Raw genomic sequence first — 11,060 nt, 5'->3', positions numbered from 1 at the left:
TGTCGTCTTCGTCATCGTCACATTCAGTTACCAACTTCAACGTCTACATCATCGTCATATTAACTGTCATCACTTTCATCGTCTTTGTCATTCTTCATCGTCATAGTCATTCATCTTCGTCAGGTTCTTCGTCACCATCATCACTGTCGCCTTAGTCATCATTCTCTTCGTCATCATCGTCACTATTAGCCTATCCAGCTTTCTCCACTCTGACGTACTGTTTGTTAGTTTGCTCCACACTAGCTCGTAAAATGTACAGATCTTAACCATCCATCTTGCTCTCTGTCTCCCTCATCCTCTCACTCCATCTCTAGGCTGCCTCTCCGTTACCCTGGCTTATATTAACTTTCTATCACGTTCTCTGGCTACCTCATTCTCTCATGCCATCTCTGTGCTGCCTCGCTTTCTCTCGTTTATTCTCTTGCCCATCTCATCCTCTCACTCCATCTCTAGGTAGTCCTATGTTACCTTAGCAAAGACCACCATTCTTCTTCTCTGTCAGCTTTATCTTCTCATCCCATCTCATAATTTCAGATTTTTTTAAAACCCTTTATCTCAATCTCTCACGCCATCTCCTTTACTTTCGCTTTTTTTTTTCTTTATCCACCCATCTAAATCTGTCAACTTCATTTTCTCATTCCATTTCGTTAACTTTCGCCCTTTTTTTTTTTTTTTTTTAAATCCATCTTATTCTCTGCCTACCTCATCCTCTCATTCCATCTCTCTTACATCTGTCTTATTCTCTGGCTACCTCATCCCCAGTGTTTATACCCACCTCATCCTCTCACTCCATCCCTAGGCCGTCACTGTTTTCCAAGCTGACATCAACCATGCATCAGGAGCTTTGCCTACCTCATCCTCCCATTCCACCTCTTGTACCTTATTTTTTTCCTTCTATCTCATCTCTGTCTGCGGCGTCCTCTCATTCCATCCCAGGGCTCTCTCTCCGTTACCTTAGCCATTTCTGTGCTCCAACACTTTCCTCAAACTGGCTTTCTCCTCTGCTCAATCGGAGTACAATCTGATAAACTACTTTTTTTTTGTTTACTCATGTTGTAAAGTCAGTGAAAGTACGACAAGACTACCAACATCATCTGCATGGCTTCACTGAGGAGAAGGAGGAGGAGGAAGGAAGGAAGGAAGCTGAACAGATAAGGGCAGGGTATATGAGAGAGGATAGTGAATGGCAAAGAAGAATGTTCGTTACTGAATTGGGACAAATGACTGGAGTATCTTTTTATGAAAACTCCCTTCCAGGATGTGGCGTTGGGCAATAGCTAGATAGATAGAAAGACAGACACATACATGGATAGACAGAGGGATAGACAGTTACACAGACAGAAAGATATACACTGATTAACAAATAGACAAAAAATAGATAGATGGATAGAAAATTGGATAGACTGAAAGATACACACTGATAAACCGAGATAGACAAATAAACAGACGGATAGATAGACAGGTAGATGGACAGAAACTTGGATAGACTGAAAGATATACTCTGATAATACAGGATAGACAAAAAAAAAAAAGATAGGCGGATAGATAGACAGATACATAGATATGAATAAATGTCTGCAATCGAAAAACTTCCTGGTGAATATAGTTCGGTTTCAAATGACAGGAACACAAGCCAAAAAAAATAAATAACTCGCCATTCTGGTTAAATACAATGTTAATCCCAAACAAACCTTAGAGTCGCTGCGGATCCAAGTCTCAGCTGTGTGCTATGAAACTCCCCCCTCCCTGCCGGCTGAACCCCACCTCCCCAACCCCCCTTCCCCTCTTTCTCTCCGGACGTCAGAGTAGAAGATGAGTCACATAAAAAAATATAGAGTAAAATAGCAAAAAGTGGTTTGTTTGTGTTACTCCACTCAGCGGCCGCTTTCCCTGCACGTCACACGCTCCGTTTTATTGGGGGTAGAGAGAGTGGGGTTAGCCGTCCGTGGTGTGATGTGGTGTGGTGGTGTGAGGGTGGTGTGGGAGTGGTGTGGGGATGATGTGGTGGGGATGGTGGTGGTGTGGGGATGATGTGGTGGGGATGGTGGTGGCGTGGTGTGGTGGTGTGAGATTGATGTTTGTGTGTGCAGTGATGTTGGTGTTGTGCTGTGATGTGAGGTCGCGTGGTGTTGTGTGGTAAGTAGTATGAAAGTGGTGTTGGTAGAGTGAACACCGATGGGAGTAGTGACTGTGGCCTGGTGATAGTGGAGGTGGTGTTGGAGTAGTGCTGATGATAAACAGTACGGTAGTTGAAATTGTGGTGATCTGCGCAATGTGTGAGAGTAGCAATGGGATAATGACCAGTGGTGGTGGTGAGGAAAGGGTGGTGATAATGGTGGTGACGGTAGTGGTTTAGGTGGTGAGAGTGGTGTTACTGTGAGTGTTGTTGGTGGAGTGAGCAGTGGTGTTATAATCACAGCTGTAGTGATAGTGGGGGTGGTTTTAACAGTTTATGGCGCGATGTGGTGTGGTGTGGTGTGGTGTGGTGTGGTGTGGTGCGGTGCGGTGTGATGTGGCAGTGGTGAAGTGTTAATGAGGCTGGTGTGATGTTGTGATAATCTATAATGATATGCTATGGTTATCAAACTATACTCTTTTTTACTCTAACTTGGCCTAAAATTGCCATCTCTCCATCTTGAATACTGAGTTATAGCAAGAGGTTAACACTAGATTATGCTGAAAGTCACGAAGAAGTGCTAAGGAAAGGATGGTGAGTCATAGCATTGTCTTTTTCTATCACAGATCGACGATAAATTAACTGCAAAACTACGAAAATCTGGGCCAGGTAAATGTGAAAGGACTATAGAGAGGATGGAATAGGTAGCGGCATTTGGTTAAGTAGTAATAGTGATTGGTTAAGCCATGGCTGTGAGTCAGTAAACAGGGTTTGTGATGAGGCTGTTAGCAGGTGTGTAGGCAGGTAATTCGAAGGCCTGAATATTTACCTGTGAATGGAGGTGCGTTACATACTCGCTATGAGGGTGTCTGATTTTATATTCTCCCTTCTTCCTGTTTCAAGACCCTTCCCACGTCGTTCACGCTGCAGGGGATGATGATGATGACGATGATGATGATGATGATGATGATGATGATGATGAGACGTATCTTGACAGGATGTAAAATCGGGATGTTCTTCAAACCACCACGTAACTTACTCCTTCACAGCGTTTTATTATTTCAGTAAAAGCTAGACATTTTTTTTAATCTTTCCTCCGAGAACATGGGCAGACTTAAAGCTTCCTGAACGAGATACCGCCACCTGATAAGGATAAATTAACCAAAAAATTGCCATGAGATCAAGCGGGAGTGTAACCAAGTGTTGTACCAGTGGCCTTAATGACTATGCAGTAAGTTATTATGCTGGGGTGAGACTCAAACATATTTACAATCGATTTCCTCTCGTGGATATGCCTTGCTTTCCCAGGATTGACAAGGATGGAGAATGCAAAGCCTTACCATGTGTCTTCTTCCCCCTAATGAAAAAAAATATATATATAAGTACCGTAGTTTACACATTTTTAAAATAGGATCGACAAGAAGTGAAGTGTGCAGATTTTCCAGTCTCTAGTCCTTCTTGCAAAAAATAAATCTTGAGTTACGACATGAAATCGATCGTTAATATGGTCGAGAATCCATTTCCTTATCCACAAAATATTAACCCTTATATTTACGGTGGCGTGCAACTGTAGTTTTATTCTTGTTATTTTCAGACAGCTTCAGAAAGACCCCTCGTTCTGAAGGGATTAATGAGGACCTGACATAGTAAGTCCGAAAATTCTGCCATAGCTGTGTAAAATAATCTACAGTAAGTTAGCACATACACACACACACACACACACACACACACACACACACACACACACACACACACACGAGACTTTAATATGAGCAAACAATGAGGCAGTTCTTGGTATTATACGTGGAGTTGACAGCAGGACTCAGCAAGGGGTGGCATGACTCTCGACCTCCTTCGCTGCACGCCAAAGCCTCAGCATCTGTCGCTGCTGTTTCTCTCTCCCCTGCTGTTCCGTCAGTGTGTTGCGCAGAGTGAAAGTTGCAAACGACGTCAACAGCAGCGACTGATTAAAGATTTGCCAGGTACGCCCAGTAAAAACAAATACTAAAAAAAAAATACTCGCTACCCTTGTCGTATGATACATATGACACAGGGACTATGGATTCTGAACTCCTACCAGTACCAAATGAACTCGGTTTCACTTTTACAAAAACATTTCAGAATTCATCGCACTCCGGGGTATCGAATATTTTCTTAGTGGATGTATGTAACTGCCTGGGTGCTGGGGAAAGGGTCGCCTTCGTGTGATGACGGTAATATAACTGGGCGGCTCCACTACCCGGTTAAACAAACGTCCCTCAGCTCTGTCCCTGTCCCCCGAGGTAAGATGATGGGGTACAGTAGGTGGGGAATTTCAGCCTGCAATCCACTGGGTTCACGTCTAGTTGAACCTTGAGCTACAACAACAACAATAACAACAACAGCAACAACTTCATCATCATCATCAACAACAACAAAAACAACAGCACAACCCTTTCAGCACGATGACGTCTCTCTAGAAGCCTCTCCTAAGCCGAATTATATCACACGAAGGTAGCAAAAATAAATAAATAAATAAATAATAAATCAATAAATCCACGAGCTAAGAGGATAAAACTGAAATTATCCAAGTGAAGAGGAAGGCATGGATTTTTTTTTTCGCCTATTGACTGCACGAGGGTTATTAGACCTTCAGCCCAATGACGCATTATATATTTAATTTTTCGTATCTGTTATTAATTTTAGTAAAGAAAATTTAAGCTGGAGGGGTTAAAAAAAAACATTGAACCCTTTACCCCTTGAGGCTCTGCGTAAGCTAAATAAAATCGCTTGGTAGTAAATAATGGCTAAATAAATAATAGTAATAAATAAAAAGTCTAGTGGTAATAAATCTAATCGCCTTCTGGTAAAAATAAAGTCTAGAGATAAATGAAGGTTTAATAATATCGCCTAGTACTAAAACAGTCGTATTGTACCTTAGGGAAAAATTTACACCATTTCTAAGCCTTAGTTTTCCCCTACAATACATGCAACAAACTGACTTTCCATCGAGGTCCCTAATTGTACTACCTGGTGAACAGGGACAAGGGGGAAACACACCTTGTCCTAGGGTCCGACCGGCACGAGAAACGAACCCTTTTGTGTGTGTGTGTGTGTGTGTGTGTGTGTGTGCTATAATGCTATCCCTTTAGCCTGGCCAGGATTTTTTTTTTCCCTCTTGCGGCTGCGTAGCTTAAGGACATCTTTCCACAGCACTTCTTCGTGACTAGCATCGTTCTCTAGCAGTAGTCCGTTTTTATAATTAAGCGTTAGAGATGGGGAGATGGCGATTTTAGGCCAAGTTAGAAAATAATGGGTAAGATGGACTACCGACGCCGTAATGAAAGTTGAAGCAAAATCCTGGAATACTGATGGTAATTTATGGAAAGAATTAAGTGATGATGATGATGATGATGATGATGATGACGATGATGATGAAGCAAGTCCTTGGAATATGTTGATGAGGTGGTGAATGAGTGACATATAAATCGCTGTTTGCTGGGTAAATAAAAAGAAAAAAACCATCTAATGCAAAGTTTTAAGCTCAAAAGGGTTTATAAATTCTTGAGCTGACTCAACAATCGAAACAATTAATCTCATGCACATTTTATATCTCAAAAGGGCTTGTAAATTCCTAGGGTGACTCTGGTGACTGAGGATGAGATGGAGGGATGAAGTGGAGAGGTATACAAGAGAGGGGGGTGTGGGCTGAGGGAAAGGGCAGCGAAAAGGCGGGGGACTGGGCGACATGGAGGTGATTTGTCTGTGGACACCCCTACGGGACTGAGGCGTCTGGCGATAGATTGATAGATAAATAGACTCTGCTGACTGTGGCCCAGTGTGAAAGCTGGGAGACAGTACCCGATCCCCCAGAGAAAGTTAGCTACACCCAACGTAAGGTTAGACACACACTGCTCGGCCAGCTGGAAAGACACTATCCATTTCTCCACCTTCAAGCCAATGAATATTTTTGATTATTTTTTCGTTGTTAAAAATTCTAGTAACTTTTATTCATTTTTTCCGCCCGGCTACAAACACGCCATTTATTTTTACACCTTTAGATTAATCACGTTTTAAATTTCTAAATATTTCTTCTTCAGTCTTTCTGGAAATGCACCTTCCATTTTTTTCGAAGAAATTTGAGGAGATACCCGTTTCAAAAATCTCTCTCGTTATTCCAGATTATTTCATTTTACCTGACCGTCTGGCTGTAAATTCCCCCCCCCCCATTTCTATTTATCCCCCTCCAATCTCATTCCCCCTCTTATTATTATTACTATTATTATTATTATTATTATTATTATTATTATTATTATTAATGTATTTCGTTGACTTTTATTCAGCCTGATGGCCCACCTCGAAACGCAATATACATCCTTTCAATCTTTTATTAATTAATTTATTTATTATTTCTTATTATTTCCAAACATCATTCTACCTGATACCCCAGCTAGGAACGCAATATCTGTTTCTTCAACCCGAGGAGGTATTTCAAAATTCTATTCCTGCTTTTTCGATTTCGTCCATCTTAGAGCAGAGCACTTCCTGTCACCATCCACCCCTAGACTACGACCCATAATAATCACCTGTTACATCCAGGTCCCTAATTGTAATGCTGGGGTGAAGAGGGACAAAGAGGAAGTACTATTTTGACCGTAAAATTGATCTCAGGTCCTTCCGATTGCGATCTCTCTCTCTCTCTCTCTCTCTCTCTCTCTCTCTCAGTTTATTCTCGGAAACTTATACACGATCTTTATTCACGTGGACTTGTCGTAATGAAGAACGTAACCCTTTAGACAGAGGCCAGATAGCTGATTAAGTATTCAGTTTGCCCTTTGCTTGCCCTTTCTTATTTTGTTAAGGGAAACTCCTGCAATTTAAAGGACGAATTAGGTTAAGCTGTCTTTAGAGAAAATCATGGTGGTAATTTCACGAACTGCGACTTGTATAAGCTAAAAAGTGAAACTGATACTTTCATTTTCTACTGCAGGACTCTGGCTGTTACGTAAATTGTCCCCTTAGTCTGTATTCACGAGAGCTTTCCCATTAGTACCCATTACAGGGAAAGTTAATGGACCCGTATCGGTAAGTGAAAGTAACCTGTCCTCTCCAGCCTTCCAGTGAGAGCTTTTGTATTAACCGCAAGTGAAAGCTGTGTCGGCTTCCAAAAGGGAATTAACCGCACTGTGAGACCTGTGGGAGTGCGGTCAGCGGATGGTGGGGAATGAGAGCGGGCGACGTGAACTGAAACACCTTTAATTAACTTTCAGGTACCTCATACGCCTGGGCAGCTCTCCCTCGCTTTCACGTGGAGATGCAGTCCAATGAAGACGCTCTCTGGGGCTCCACTTCCATTACTTTTTTATTTATTTATATATTTATTTATCTTTTATCTATGTCACGAGTGGCTTGGTATATGAGAAGATTGTGTGCTTCTTTCTTGGTGATGCTGTTCCCTTTCTTCCGTCGTTTGATGGTATTCCTAAACTATCTCCAAGCCCATTGTGGCCGATTTACAGTGTCTCGTGTCACCTTTAAAGTGGGAATTAGGGTTGGGACAGTAACAACAATTAAAATGATGATAATGATGATGATAATAATAATAATAATAATAATAATAATAATAAACACAAACAGGACATAAAACTCCGGGTTGAGATACATGAACATATTTACAATCGATTCTCCGTCGTAACTTGGATTCTCGTATTTTTCTGCAGGAAGGACAAGAAAAGGATAGGGCCAAGTCTTCTCATGTCTCCTGTTCATCCTACAAAAAGCAAATCTTAGATATTATCGTAGGTTATATCTGTCTTATGCAGGAAGAACAAGGAAACGAGAGTCCATAATATCCCCATGTCTCTAGTACTTCCTGCAGAAAAAAAAACCTAAGTTACGACAGGGGTTTGATTGTAAATACGTTCCAAAATCCCAACCCTGATGTATTTATTATTATTATTATTATTATTATTATTTTTGTTCGGGGGCGTAGCAATTAATTATATTTTTGGTACAACCAGGTGACTTTATTACCTCATTAAATTTTTCTCGTACTGAAGGGACTGGTAAATAAAGATGAATAAATAAACAAATAAAAATAAAGATAAAATAATAAAGATAAATAAAATCGTAAGAAGATCGTAAGAACCAAAATGAGGCATCGTAAAGTGAAGTGGTTAAAAATAGTGCATTAACAAGGGAGTCAGTGTGATAATAAGTACAATACACTCAGCATCAAATCTGTCACCTCTCTTGCATCTCTCTCCACGCCCTTTGAAAGTCAGTATGGCGAATCTGCAGCAACTGGCACTGATGACTCTTACGTGGCCTCAGATCAGTGCCATGAGTGCCACAGGTGCCATTAGCAGTAGATCCACAACATTTCCTACAAAGCAGACTTTCCTGATCTACCAAATGACCCGCCAACATGTCGTAAAAATACCCCCGCTAATACCAATATACCAGTCCTGTATGAGACAGCCCTAGCATGTATTCAGTATGGACGGTGGGTGTTAGCGCCGAAGTGGTGACATGTGGAGGTGTAGGAGGATTACTGGGCCTTGGGATAGGTCACTGCCCCCGAGAAAAAGGCCCTGCAGCCTTTGCCCGGAGTCGGACACGTAAAAAAAAAAAATATATATATATATATCTCCACAGGCCATGGAGAAAAAAGGAGGAGAGGCTAGAGGACTTTTGATGCTGGGTGTACAGCTAACACCAAAAATCCTGTCTCTTCCCTAGTTTCTCTTATGGACTTTGAGTAGGAAGTTCGCAGCAACAGACAGTGATGAATTTAGCTATGGATTTGTGTATGTAGGCTGTTGGGGGTTTAAGAGCCTGAATTTAGAAGTCAATGGAGAGAGAAAAAGGATGGGCGACAGGGCTCATGGGGCTACCTGTACATGCAAACCGTGTCAGAGTTGCATAATGCACACCTGGGTTTGCAACGCTACCTAATTACGTCAGGAGAGGAAGCTGGCATATCAAATTATACTCGATTCACTTTAAATTGGACTAACAATCTCACCTGCCCATCTTTAATGCTGAGCTGCAACAAAGGATTGACACTAGAATATGGTGCTAGTCATGAAGAAGTGCTGTGAAAGGGGTAAGGACCCGCAGTACTATCTTATTTTGCAGTTTAGCTGTGGCAAAATATCCACACTAGAATCTGGTGCTAATCACGAAGAAGTGCGGTGGGAATATATATATATATATATATATATATATATATATATAAAACTAGCCATTGAGACGTAACTAGCGATTAATGCTAGTCACGAAGAAGTGTTATAAAAATGAATGCAGAGTCGAAGCATCATTTTAGTCCACTTCTAAGCAATAACAGAACGGTATGATGCTAGTCAGGAAGAAGTGCTATGGAAAGTATGAGTAGCTATGGTACCGTACTGTCTCATACCTCTGCAAAATGACGAAAATTTGGACCAAGTTAAGGTGAAAGGACTATGAAAAACAGTACAATAATTCCGTAGAGAGATCCGAAGACAGCCTAGCAATTTTAAGCGAATTTTCTGGCAATTTTGTGGAGATTCCTGTGCTTAGCGACTTTCCAGAAGCGGCATTCGAGAGTGAGTTTAGCGGGTTTAGCGATCTGGGTTTGGCAGCGATTTATGTATATATACCGAATGATGTGTTCCCCTCCCCCCTTTCTCTCTCTCTCTCCCCCCCCCTTTCTCTCTCTCTCTCCCCGCCTAGTGGCTCCACGAGGGGAAGCAGGCAGGATGGCGTGTGTGAAGTGATAGAATAGGTGTTGTGCTTCGCTACACTTCCGCACCTCTCTCTCTCTCTCTCTCTCACACACACACACACACACACACACACACACACTTCCCTTGCTCACTCTCTCGCTTTCCTCGTTCTCTCTCTCTCTCTCTCTCTTTCTCTGTCTCTCTCTCTCTCTCTCTCTCTCTCTCTCTCTCTCTCTCTCTCTCTCAGCACGAAGGTCTTTGAGGCAGACAATCAATTCTACCAAGTCTCAATTTTCCTCTACAACACGACCCGCATTAATCATTGTTATATCAAGGTCCCGCTGAAGTACTGATGGGTGTCCTGGGGGAAAGGGGAGACAAAATGTGCCTAACAGTCTGACCGGCACAAGAATCGAACTCAGGTCTTACTAATTACAAGCTGTACACCCTAACCAATGCATAATATCGTCTGGAGACATTAAATAAACTAAAAAAAATACTGTCGTTGGATTCATGATGATAATGGCAATGTGTCCTGGCATCTGGGAAGGATGGAGAATGAGAGACTAACTAGGAGTGTATGTGAGTGGGATGGAGAGGGAGAGACCAAGGATGAGGTGGAGGGGTAAAGGAGGAGGGTGAGATCAAGGATGAGGTGGAAAGGTAGAAGAGACGAGGGAGACCAAGGATGAGATGGAGGGAGGGAGTTGTGAGATATATGAAAGAGGGGTGTGTGAGCTGGAGGGAGGACAGTCAAAAGGCAGAGGACAGGGTGACGTGGAGGCAATTTGTTTGTGGCTACCCTTTACGAGATTAAGACGTCTGGCAACATAGACAGAGATAGATAGATAGATAGACAGAGAGATAAACAGATAGACAGATAAAGCTGGAACTCAGTTGATCTTGAAATTGACTGTCTTTATACTGACTGCTTTGGATGGGTCAGGTTTTGCACGCTGTCATCCTTTGGTTCCTTCTTTTTTTTGCATTAGCTCAAATACCGAAGCATGGCGTGATTATTACCCTGTAGAAGTGGTGGAAAATCTGTGGACCGTATTCTCGATGGCTTGAGCGACACCGTAACAACATTTCTTAGGCGATTTATTTTGCATGGAACGCCTTAATATCCTCTTGCATATACGCGATGAAAGCTACATTGATATTAAAAGATGGAAAGTGTATACAATATTTTTACTAAGGTGTTGCATGGAGGAATAAGTCGCTAATGATAAGGTACTAAGATATCCCCTGTGCCA

The sequence above is a fragment of the Coenobita brevimanus genome, chromosome 61, assembly GCF_032717465.1.
Source record: "Coenobita brevimanus isolate Jiangsu-jjx chromosome 61, ASM3271746v2, whole genome shotgun sequence".
Lineage (NCBI taxonomy): Eukaryota > Metazoa > Arthropoda > Malacostraca > Decapoda > Coenobitidae > Coenobita > Coenobita brevimanus.
Note: the sequence above shows the minus strand (reverse complement) of the source record.